This window comes from Emydura macquarii, unplaced genomic scaffold (genome assembly GCF_026122565.2).
Source record: "Emydura macquarii macquarii isolate MOO-44397 ecotype Brisbane River unplaced genomic scaffold, CSIRO-AGI_Emac_v2 contig_1253, whole genome shotgun sequence".
In the NCBI taxonomy this organism is placed as follows: Eukaryota; Metazoa; Chordata; order Testudines; family Chelidae; genus Emydura; species Emydura macquarii.
In genome coordinates this window covers 88,898,299-88,910,313 of record NW_027131390.1, presented here as the reverse complement: position 1 = coordinate 88,910,313, position 12,015 = coordinate 88,898,299, and the positions used below count along the sequence as shown (strand labels likewise).

The following is a 12,015-nucleotide window of genomic DNA, read 5'->3' as shown; positions in this document are numbered from 1 at the left end:
TACAGTGGGATATATGTTCTGGTTGACAGATACTGGGACTGAAAGATGATTTTTAGTTCCTATTATGTATTGTAATTTTGATTCGTCCTATGATCATGGAACCTACTGCTTGTTTAAATTTACGGAATTAGAGTTTTAAACATTTTCTGACGCTTGAGAGGGGAAAGTATAAAGTTCACCCTGATTTTCAGAGATACTGAGACCCCACAGCTCACATTGACTTGAAAGGGAGTCTGGGGATTCAGCATCTTTGAAAAATCAGGCCAGAATTAATTTAATCATTTGTGCAAATTAAACTCATTTATGCTCCCTTCTGCCTCACAACATAAACATGGCCCAAAGTGCAGAATTCTTTTAGGATAGGAAACTATCAGTTTTAAGGAATTTCAGTGGAAGAGCCAAGTAGAGGATTAGATGTCCCTGAAGACTTGGCACTAGAATATAAAGCCTTTACTCTCTGGGTCACACATTTAGAAGTGAACGAAGACTGAACGTCTTTATAATCTAATAACCATTTTGTGGTTTATGACTAGGGTGACCAGACAGCAAGTGTGAAAAATCGGGACAGGTGGTGGTGGGTACTAGGTACCCTTATAAGAAAAAGCCCCACATATCAGGACTGTCCCTATAAAATCAGGACATCCAGTCACCTTATTTATGACATATGAGAGAACCATAGTCTAGTGGAGTAAGCATTGCCCCAGGGACCTTGTCGTCTAATTTCAGCTCTAACACAGATTTCCCTCATATGTGCTTGGAAGGACACTTAACCTTTCTTCCTCATCTATAAGGGAACTATTTCCCTACATCTTAGTGCTTTGTGATTGAGAATTAAGTATTATCATGCCTCTCCAGTCTTTTTATTTTTAAACAATTGAAATATATGATGTGGGCACCCTTTACTTTGCTAAGAAATCCTAAAGCTGTAACTTATAGCACAGCCCTACGTTTTATAACAGAACTGAACAAATGTAACATGCAATTCGGAGGAAAATGTTCAGCTGTGCACAATGGATAAACAAGCATACTTCAATGTGAGTTCCATACTGGGCTTTAAAGTCTTGGCCAGTTTGGTTACACAATTCTTAACTAAACATTTGCCAGCTGCATTTCTAATACTAAATAGAGTTATTTGAAAACTGAAAGGACTTTAGCAAAATTAAAAGACATTATAGGACTTTTATTTTTAGCATCTCTTTTTCTGAAAAAACTGTCTTAAAAGCATTAGATGACATGCTGGAATTAAAGAACTTAAAAATAAATATACACCTAACAATAATGTTATATTTATTGCACTTAATTTAACAAATTATTGTAGGAATCACATAGGCAGCATTTTCCTTGTAAAATTATTATACTTAAATGAACTTTTGACAATGTATTAATTACAAGGACATGACCACATTTATGCTGCTGATCCAGTAATTACATGCATTAAAGAAATATTTATCCACAAACCATGTAGTGTACTTCATAACAGGCTTTCACTGCCAAGTTACATTTCCTGTATACAAGGCCCTTTTTGCCAGTTATGAGCCTTTTTTTTGAACTTTTCACAGATGGAGGGAAAAGGGACTAGAGAAACTGAAAATTTCAAGCTGACAATTTTATCTCTAAATTAAAAAGAAATGAAAGTGCCTGGGCCAGATATTCAGCTAATGAAGAGCAGTGCAGGTCCATTAATGTTGATGGGGTTATACTGTATATGCCAGCTGAGGATCAGGCCCAATACATTTTTCACATTGCTAGTTTGCAAAGCTTTTAAGTTAAAAGATTCCTGAGGACTCCATCTTAAAAGAGATTCAATAGCTTACATTCTAGCCTATGCTAATTTCCTCTCTTTTTCCATAGGCATAAAACCGAAATTATATTCAGTATAACAATTATTTTTATATTTAAAAGATGTGTCTCTTAAGTGTTGATATAGATAAAGGACTGCTGACCCAGGAGATAGAATCCTCTGTTTCTGTACAGTACAACCACAAAGAGACAATGCAAGGTTTCCTACCCATCCCCCTGCCCCCCACTGATAGCCTCTTCACTGATTTTGAGGGCTTTCCCATACAGGTGAGAAGTAGAAGAGTTTCAATACCCATTCAATCCTCGGCCTTTCTACAGACAGACAGCTACTGGCAATTATGGTAGCAGGTCTACTAGGAATTGGATTAAGACCACCAAATTTATTTCACATCGGCTAGCCAGCTGTCCTCTGATGGTAACAACTTTTGGTCATTACTGAAGGGAGCTGGATCTGAGCCAACGATTTAGATATGAAAGACACAAGAGCCCATTACAAAGCATAAGAAGTAGTTACAAGCGGAGGTAGTAATTACAATCTTGAAGGCTAAAGCCTAATTTTTGTGTTTAATCATTATGCACAAACACTAAGATATTTTAAGCTAGATGCTTATTGCCCTATAGTGAACCATCATAGCTCTCTCGTATTCAGTGCCCATATCCTGACAAATTCACAGTTACAGTGCAATCACTATGTTAGACATTGTACTACAGGAAAGCAACCTACTAAATATTTGACCAGTGCCAAAGTACACATATTTGATGTTCTCCTAAAGACAGACTGAGATGATGTTTCATGATGCCAGAGGGAGATCAGAGAGTGTATTTATGGGACCTTCAGTTAGCAGCCTGTTCTTGACTGATAGAAATGACTGGTGGCTGAAATTAGCTGGGAGAACCCTTGTGCAATAAACAGTCTTTTAATTTTGCTTTTTTGTCACTATTAATGTATATTTTATTGCTTTCCTGGTGCTACTGCTCTCTCTCTCTCTCTCTCTCTCTCTCTCTCTCACACACACACACACACACACACACACGAGTAAAATCTGGGTAGGATCAAATTTGGGATTCTCGGTCAGCAGCCATTTCTGTCAGAACTATTACAGTCAAAAGAAGATTCAAAGCTTATGTTCTTCTAATGAAAGAAGGAATGTCACTTAGTATTTAATATCTGCTACTAAGTCACTGGATTGAGGGGCCACCCAAAAGAAACAGACTCAAAAGGTCCAAGTATTATGAATGAAACAATGTAGACTTATGCTCTTTTTAAACTTTATAAATTAATACACAGGAAGAGAATAGTACTTTGGGTGATAACCACGCTCTGACATCAGAATATGCTTCTAAGGTAATTAGAAATGTTCCATTGCATTTCTGCATTAATTATCTCAATTTATAATTGTTTCTTTGACTGACTGAGAAATCCTTTGAATTAAAGTGTGATGGCTCAAACAGATAGATGGAGTTACTTAAAGGCAAATGAGGTATTGACATAAATAATCCTAATTTCTTTTGACATGCTACTTTTTCATAAACTGTCACCATAGAATGACTACTTCAGAACCTCAATAAACTAGTTCAGAGGTGAAAAACAGCTGCTTACATTTTAAAATGTGGGGTTTATGTAATAATTTACTCAGCTGATATAAATATCTATGAGTATATTGCTCCCCAAAAACAAAATCTAGATATTTGATTTATTTATTAGGGTTGAGACCCCATTCAATCTCTAGTGACAAATACATCTAGCTGACTTTAAACATTATGAGCTCGTGTTCACACCAAAATGTAATTGTCATGGTTTTGATGATTATGGCAACTGGACTTGCACTGCTAGTTAAGCTCCATTGAAACCAAATTCTTGCTGTTGTGTTTTAATTATTAATTTCTGTAGTTTTGCTGGAGAAATATTTAAGGCAGACAAGTGGCTTAAATAGTGAAAACAGCTGACTCGCACTTATTCCTCCCCCACCAAATCAAGCAGCTTCTGCATCATACGTAGCCAGGGTAGTCCTAAGCATTCCTGGTACAGAAACTGGATGTATTTTCCCCCACTTTTGTTTCAAATCCTGGCCTGTACATTCCTGGTACAAATCCTGGCCTGACTGAAATCAAAGGATATTTTGCTATTGATTTCACTGGGGCCAAGATTCCACCTTTAGCTTTGCCTGTCAGGCAACCACCTAGAAATGTGACAAACATTTCTCTAAGCACTTCTTCACAAATTTAATCCTTTGGTATGACTTCTCAGCATACACTTCCAAGTGATTTCTATTCTTCAGAGATTTCAAACAATTGGGAATTGCCTATTTAAACTTCTTGTTTTCTTAAATACACCTAACAGTTATTTAACCTCTGATGTGCACACTGCAATTATGTTATCCATACAGTCCTTTACAAAGTTCCTATATGGTTGCTTATATTAGATCTCTACATTCATCTTCTGAGGATGAATAATAAATGATGCTCCTCCACACCCCCTTTTGCCATTTTGAAGATTCCTGATCCACGTTACTATAAACCTTGTGAGTCATCCAGTAATCTTTGACTACTGGTTACACTCCAGCTAGCACTTGATATAATTAGGATTCTTCAGGCTACAGTATTTAATGTGACGCTCTTTCCTGTGTGCCCAATGCTACCTCAGACAGGCATTTGCGCCTTGATTTAAATTTCTGAAGCCATATCCCTCAGATAGTGCTGTTGCATGATTTCACAAGCTACGATCAGTATATATAGGAGACATCCAAAGAAAACTCAGAATATTGTAGGAAATGGCAATGTTGCTTTATAAAATAGCTATCATTCTTACTTTTAAAAAGTCACATAAATAGGGTCACAGATATACATAGGGCATTACAAAACAGGGCTAGACACACCCCCTACCTCTAAGAGCTCACAATCTAAAACAAATAAGATGGAGAAAAAATTACAAGAGTAAGTGAGAAAAAATGGTAGTAATACCACCTGGCTCTTATATGTCACTCTTTATCAGTAGGAAAGCTCTCAGGAAGAAATAGGTTTTAAGGAGGAATTTGGAGAAAAGCATAAAAAAAAAAGACAGGGTGCTTGGTGGACAAGATGTGAATGTACGAAGTTAAGAGAGTTGAAGAAGGAGAAAGTGGATTGAGAAAAAAATAGGGAGTGAAACAGGAAGCAGAAGGGCATTACCATAGAGACATAATTGGAATCAAGGTTATGTAGGTAGGTCCTTGAAGGTGAGGAGTTTGAATCCAACTGTGCTAATAGGAATCCAGTGAAGGAATTCAAGGGAGTGGAGAGGTGACAGTTGAAGAGACAGGAGAGGAAAATGATTTTAGCAACTGCAGTTTGGAAAGACTGAAGAAGAGTGGATGAAAAACTGGAGTGGGGGAAAAAAGGATTATAGTGATCAAGGCAACAGATGACCAAGATGTGGGCAGTGAGGAAAAGGAAGCCACTGCTGATATTAAACAGGAAGAGGTTACAGTACTTAACCAGAGAATGGATACGTGGAAAAAAGAAAAAGATTAAAAAATGATATGGCGGTTATAAGCCTAGTAGCTGGGAACAGTATTGGAGCGGTCTGTGGTGATAGATGGAGGATGGGGGGGGAAGGAGGAGGGGGGCATTCAGAGAAAAGTTCTAAATGATGCATATTTGAGTTTAACCCTAATAAAACTGTAATTTTTTATCTTTTATACTTGAAATTTTTTACTATCTTTACACACACAAAAAATGCATCCCTCTTTAGAATTCAGATTTTCCAATCTACTCTCTAACAAAGCACATAGTAATCATCATCTGCTTCTAAAGGGGAAATGCTGTTCATTTTCCTGAATGGCAAATGTTAGGGTCCCACTGCTCTATCTGAAGGATAGATTCATTTCAGCTTTCCTTTGTATGTCTTGGGGAGTACTTAGCTCATTTAAGTCCTTTAGACTATATATACAGACACCTTATTATTTTCCATGTTACCCATCTCCAACACTTCAGTTTTCTACTCTCTTCTGAATGTGGTATAAACTATACAACCTTTAAAAAGGGTCTCCTAGGTTTTCTTTCTTAGTTATTTTTGCCATTTATTGTGCTGCATATAAAATAGACTGGTGAAAAATAAGGCCATTAAAGTATCAAAATACTTTTCATGAACATAGTACTTTTCACCCAAAGTTCTTTACAAACATTAAGTCAGACAAAGACAAAAGATTTTATTAATTAATTATACGTATTATTCAAGCACAGAAAGTAACAACAAAGGGGCCTATTTCTGATCTTACACTAGTTTTGTACCAATATTTTTCCATTTAACATTTATGTAAATGAAATTAGAAACTGACCCATAGAGATTAAGGGACAAAATCTGGTCTCAGTGAAGTGAAGGAGAGTTCTGTAACTGACTTCAATGGGGCCAGGATTTGGTCCTAATTGACTTGCTTCAAGTTACACTCCAAAAAAGGCACACAAAAAAATGTAACCCAGGTGTTTTGACTCCCACTCATCCGATCAAACAATTAGAGAATACTCTTTCCATAAATAAAATTGGACTGACCTTTTTTCTACAGATGGTCTCTTCACTTCAGTGCTGATCAGTGGTGTTAATGATGTCACCAGCTTAGGGTATGCAGGCATATATCAGGACAGCTGGAAATCAACAATCTGGAGCAGCAGTAATTTATGCACCTGTTAGAGTAAAAGTAGAAAACATAAGTACAATTTATAACTTTGGTGAAATCTCTGCTGACTATATTTGGCAATTCTGTTTCATTTCCTGTAGGGCCTTTCTAATTTGACTTTAATAACACCTTTACTGAATATTTAGGTTAAAAAATCTAATACTGGTGGGTTCAAAAATCTCAACTGAATATACTATCCGTTCTCTACTATCCACTTGCTGTGTGACCTTGGGAAAGTCACTTTATTTTTTCTGAAATATGTGCTTTCTTTTTCAACCACAAGTTATTAGGCTTGATGGAGGAATTACTGGGTGAAATTCTGTGGTCTGTGTTATGCAGGTGGCCAGATTATAGGATCACAATTGTCCCTTCTGGACTAAGTACAAATCTCATTTTTTAAAATATTTGTGGCAGACTGTCAGAAAAGCAGGAGCTAATTTTTCCTTGTAATCATTGTGCATGAATACTGAGCATGTTTGTTGTGCTGAATGGAGTTTTATTTACTTCTACAATAAGCCATCCACATCAAAGAGGCTTGTGTATTAGGTTCAAGAAAAACAACAGGCCAGTTGATGGGGGAAACAATGTCGCTCTGTGCAGCAAGACCTTTATTTTTTAATTATTACAACAAATGTCAAGTTTGAAAATAAAATAACCATTGCAAGGTGGATCTAAAGTGAATGTTGCTAAAGGTTATGCAAATGTGGGAAATTATAATTCTATCTGAATGTCATTACATGTGTCTACTTAGATGCACATTTTCTGCTATGTTTAAGTTAAACAAAACACTAAATGACTGTGTAGTATGACATCTCATTAATATGTTTCCATTCACATCTGTGCCTTTAGTATAAAAAAGATTGGCTGCTCCAGTGATAAGAGATTAGGTCCTTTAATTAGAAACAAATGACAAATCACTGTTAACCCCATGTGATGCTTTCTAAAACTTCCATCAAATATTCCTCTTAAAACATTATTAAACACAAGTTCACCAGATCTACTTCCTAGAAAGTGCCATTTAACAAAACCCAGGCAGGATGTTAATACTGAGGCTGAATTACAGGTTGCCAATGCATTTCCTACAAGGGGATTGACAGGGGATCATTTTGTTATGGGGCCACCTCCAGCATGTTGTGACAACCAGTCATTACACCTCTGAGAGCAGCACTCAGCTGTAGGTTTCTACAGGATGCAAATAGCTCCAAATGGGTTCAATTTAGAGAAAGCAGATAATGTATCATTCACTTCTTTAAGGTAGAAGCTTTTAATTTTCAAGAAAAAAGGAAAAGGAGTACATTTCAGTTTCTGGAAATAAAGATCTACTTAAAGCACACTAGAAATATCTATTAGTGAAATAAAAAGCTTATCTTGTCTTTCCCCCTTAGCTCATGAAGACACACAGAATAGGCTAGTGAACATCTCCACTCATTTAGAATGCAGTACAATTATCCATTCAAAATCTGAGCATTATAAACCAATAACAAACTAGAAGGTGGTAATAATATTTTATATTCATATAGCCACCTTTCATCTTTCATAATCTCACCTTTGCAAACTATACATATGCACAGCAGCTATGGAGAACAGTAATAAAGTGGACAGCGAGAACATACCACAATGTACAGCAACGGGTGTAGAAGACATTTTATTCAAGAACACAAGGACAAACTTCTACTTGCTCAAAAAATTGCAAGCATCTTAATGTTCATGAACAACAGACAAGATTTTGATAGGGCAAAAAATAATTCTCTTTCTCTTCCTTCCTCTCTCTCTCATCCCTGGCCCTCCAGTATATGTATGAAGAAAAACATGTGTTTGAATTATTAACACAAAGATATTTGAAGGGAAAAAAAGGCAGACAGACATCCAGTGAAGAAGCACAAAGATATGTGCATGCCCAGATCACCAACAGCATGCACACTCAGGACAACTGGCACATTCAGCTTTGGCTACAATTTTTATAACCTTCTATGGTTTTATTTGTACCCACATACTCTTCGTATATATATTTTTAACTACTGAACATAATAATTCCTTAATGTTAGCTACTTCAAGAAGAAATACTGTCAAAGCGAAAAAAATCAAGAAGTCTAAACAGGACTGCTGTGTGAAGAACAGATAGACTATAAATCGTTATATAACTTATAGTCAATGGTTTCAAAATTCTTATGGGTATTAAAAAAGTAGTCTACCTGTGTTGAGCTTGATCAGATGACTAGGGAGGAGTATAAAAATATTGCTCGAGCATGCAGGCGTAAAATCAGGAAGGCCATAATTTGAGTTGCAACTAGCAAGGGACGTGAAAGGTAACAAGAAGGTATATTAGTAACAAGGTGGTGGTCAGGGAAAGTGTGGGCCCCTTACAGAATGGGGGAGTCAACCAAGTGACAGATGATGTGGAAAAAGTTGAAGGACTTAATGCTTTTTTTGCCCGTCTTCACAGACAAGGTCAGTTCCCAGACTACTGTACTGCACAGCACAGAATGGGGAGGACGTGAGCAGTGCTCAGTGCTGAAAGAACAGGTTCAGGACTATTTAGAAAGGCTGGACATGCACAAGTCCATAGGGCTGGATGCAATACATCCGAGGGTGCTGAGGGAGTTGGCTGATGTGATTAAAGAGCCATTGGCCATTATGTTTGAAAACTAGTGGTGAATGGGAGAAGTCCCAGATGACTGGAAAAAGGCAAATATAGTGCCCATCTTCAAAAAAGGGAAGAAGGAGGATCCGAGAAACTACAGACTGGTCAGCCTCATCTCAATCTCTGGAAAAATCATGGAGCAGGTCCTTAAGGAATCCATTTTGAAGCACTTGGAAGAGAGAGGGGTGATCAGGAACATTCAACAGAGATTCACTAAAGGCAAGTCATGCCTCACCAACCTGATTGCCTTCTGTGATGAGATGACTGACTCTGTGGATGTGGGGAAAGCAGTGGATGTGATATACCTTGACTTTAGCAAAGCTTTTGATTCAGTCTCCCAGAGTATTCTTATAAACAAGTTAAAGAAGTATGAGTTGAATGAATGGACTATAAGATGGATAGAAAGCTGGCTAGATCATCAGGCTCAACGGGTAATGCTCAACGGTTCAATGCCTAGTTGGCAGCTGGTAAAAAGTGGAGTGCCCTGGTACTTGGTGCTGGGGCTGGTTTTGTTCAACATCTTCATTAATGATCTGGAGGATGGGGTGGATTGCACCCTCAGCAAGTTCGCAGATGAAACTAAGCTGGTGGGGAGAATGATAGATACGCTGGAGGGCAGGGATAGGATACAGAGTGACCTAGAACAATTAGGGGATTGGGCCAAAAGAAATCTGATGAGGTTCATCAATGACAAGTGCAGAGTCCTGCACTTAGGACGGAAGAATCCCATGTACTGCTACAGACTGGGGACTGACTGAGTAGTCAGCAGTTCTGCAGAAAAGGACCTGAAGGTCACAGTTGATAAGAAGCTGGATCAGAGTCAACAGTGTGCCCTTATTGCCAAGAAGGCTAACAGCATATTGAGCTGCATTAGTAGGAGCATTGCCAGCAGATCGAGAGAAGTGATTATTCCTCTCTATTCAGCACTAGTGAGGCCTCATTTGGAGTACTGTATCCAGTTTTGGCCCCCTACTACAGAAAGGATGTGGAAAAATTGGAAAGAATCCAGGAGAGTGCAACAAAAATGTTTAGGAGGCTGGAGCACATGACTTATGAGAAGAGGCTGAAGGAACTAGGATTGTTTAGTCTGCAAAAGAGAAGAATGAGAGGTGATTTGATAGCAGCCTTTAGGGGTTCCAGGGAGGATGGAGTTAGGCTGTTCTCAGAGGCAGTAGATGACAGAACTAGGAGCAATGGTCTCAAGTTACAGTGGGGGAGGTCTAGATTGGATGTTAGGAAAAACTTTTTCACTATGAGGGTGGTGAAGCTCTGGAATGGGTTACAGGGAGGTGGTAGAATCTCCATCCTTAGAGGTTTTTCAGGTGTGGCTTGTCAAAGCCCTGGCTGGGATGATTTAGTTGGGGTTGGTCCTGCTTTGAGCAAGGGGTTGGATTAGATGACCTTCTGAGATCCCTTCCAACCCTAATCTTCTATGATTCTATGAGCGATTTATTGGTAATTAATTATGCCCTGGAATCTAGTATGAGTACTGTCCAATATACCTATTATGAACATGAATTTTGCAAGGTTTCTTTATTCTGCAACCTGAGAGTGGTTCATGTACCAGGCCTGTAGTTCTGAGAGATACCAAGGATTCCATTGGTCACAGACATCTAAGTGCACACCTACCCATAGATGTTTCCCATTGGGCAGTGTTGAGGGTTCTTCATGGAGCAGCAAAAAGGAGTTTGGTTTCTATAATTAACAATCCACCATACTTTTCAATGAGTATTTAATTCACTTTGAGGATATTTTTCAAATTATTTGCTCACCACCCACTGTGATGCGATTTTTAACATATATTTATTCCTGTATAAGCTGTCTATTATTGGGTGTTGGAATTTTGATAAAATCACAAGAATAGTGTCATTCAAGTAATCAATTGTGTGATGAAAAACTTTGGTTGCATATGTGAATGTGGGTATGCATGTACAATTTTTTAAATAAATTTCTACAAATACATCCCAAAACGAGGTACTTAGCTTTTACATGGATATAATAATGAAGAAATTGTACTACAATATTTGATACAAGTGTATCCCCTTTCTCTTTACAGTAAGAGAATATGAAAATTAAATGTCAAAGCAAATTAAAGGTACTTTATAACTGACATTTTAATGATCTTGTTTGGATATTATTCATTTTATTTATCCTACTAAATGCAAACAATTCTGGACCTCTGTATAAATATTATCTTCATTGGTAATCTACAATACGTCTAATAAAAAGTACTATTTCTTGGCTACCAGTTCCAGTGAAACTTATTCTAAACATACTGTATTCATTATAATATATTTCTGCATAACACACAAAAGACTCTGGAAAGAGGGGACAGTTTAAAGCAAGCCAGTGGAAAGATGTAATTAGAGCTGTGTGGGCTTGGCAAAAACCTTCTGACAAACAAACTTGAGATTATTTTTGCCAAGGCACTCCAGGCTTACTGAGGATTCATTACAATGAGGGGAGCTTAATTCTGGTAAGTATCAGATACAACAGGATCTAATCAAATGAATAAAATAGCCAAATGGGAAAGAAGAAACTGAACCTTACTCACTGAGAGAGTTAGAATATGACAGAAGTGTATTAGAACCAATTACAGTTTGTGGAGATTTGTTTGGAAATAGTAAAAACCTAGAGATTAACTGGTTGAATAATTAATTTTGAACAATTTATCTCCCATATAAATTGGTAGAGCCCTTCTCTGTTTGCATGTTGTCTATGACTAGATCAGGATTTTCACGACTTTCGTTCATTGATTCAAATTGTTTGACAACCACTTTGTGTGCACAATGGAAACCTATAGATTGATCTACACACAGCATTCCTTCACATGTTGAAGTTACACTTTGCTGTCCAGGCAGTTTGATGGCTCATCTAAAGTCACAAGAGATTTCAGTCCCAACTGGATGATCTACCCTTTAT

At 37.5% G+C, this 12,015-nt stretch overlaps 1 long non-coding RNA gene across 3 annotated transcripts in view; it reads right to left on the bottom strand.

Annotated features, from left to right (window-relative positions):
• The window catches only part of LOC137154203 (uncharacterized), a 316,079-nt gene that overhangs the window by 132,110 nt on the left and 171,954 nt on the right, over positions 1-12,015 (bottom strand). For all 3 annotated transcript variants that reach the window (XR_010920146.1, XR_010920144.1, XR_010920145.1), the window contains exon 3: positions 6,329-6,459. This is a non-coding gene — a long non-coding RNA (uncharacterized lncRNA). The remainder of the gene's footprint in view (positions 1-6,328; positions 6,460-12,015) is intronic.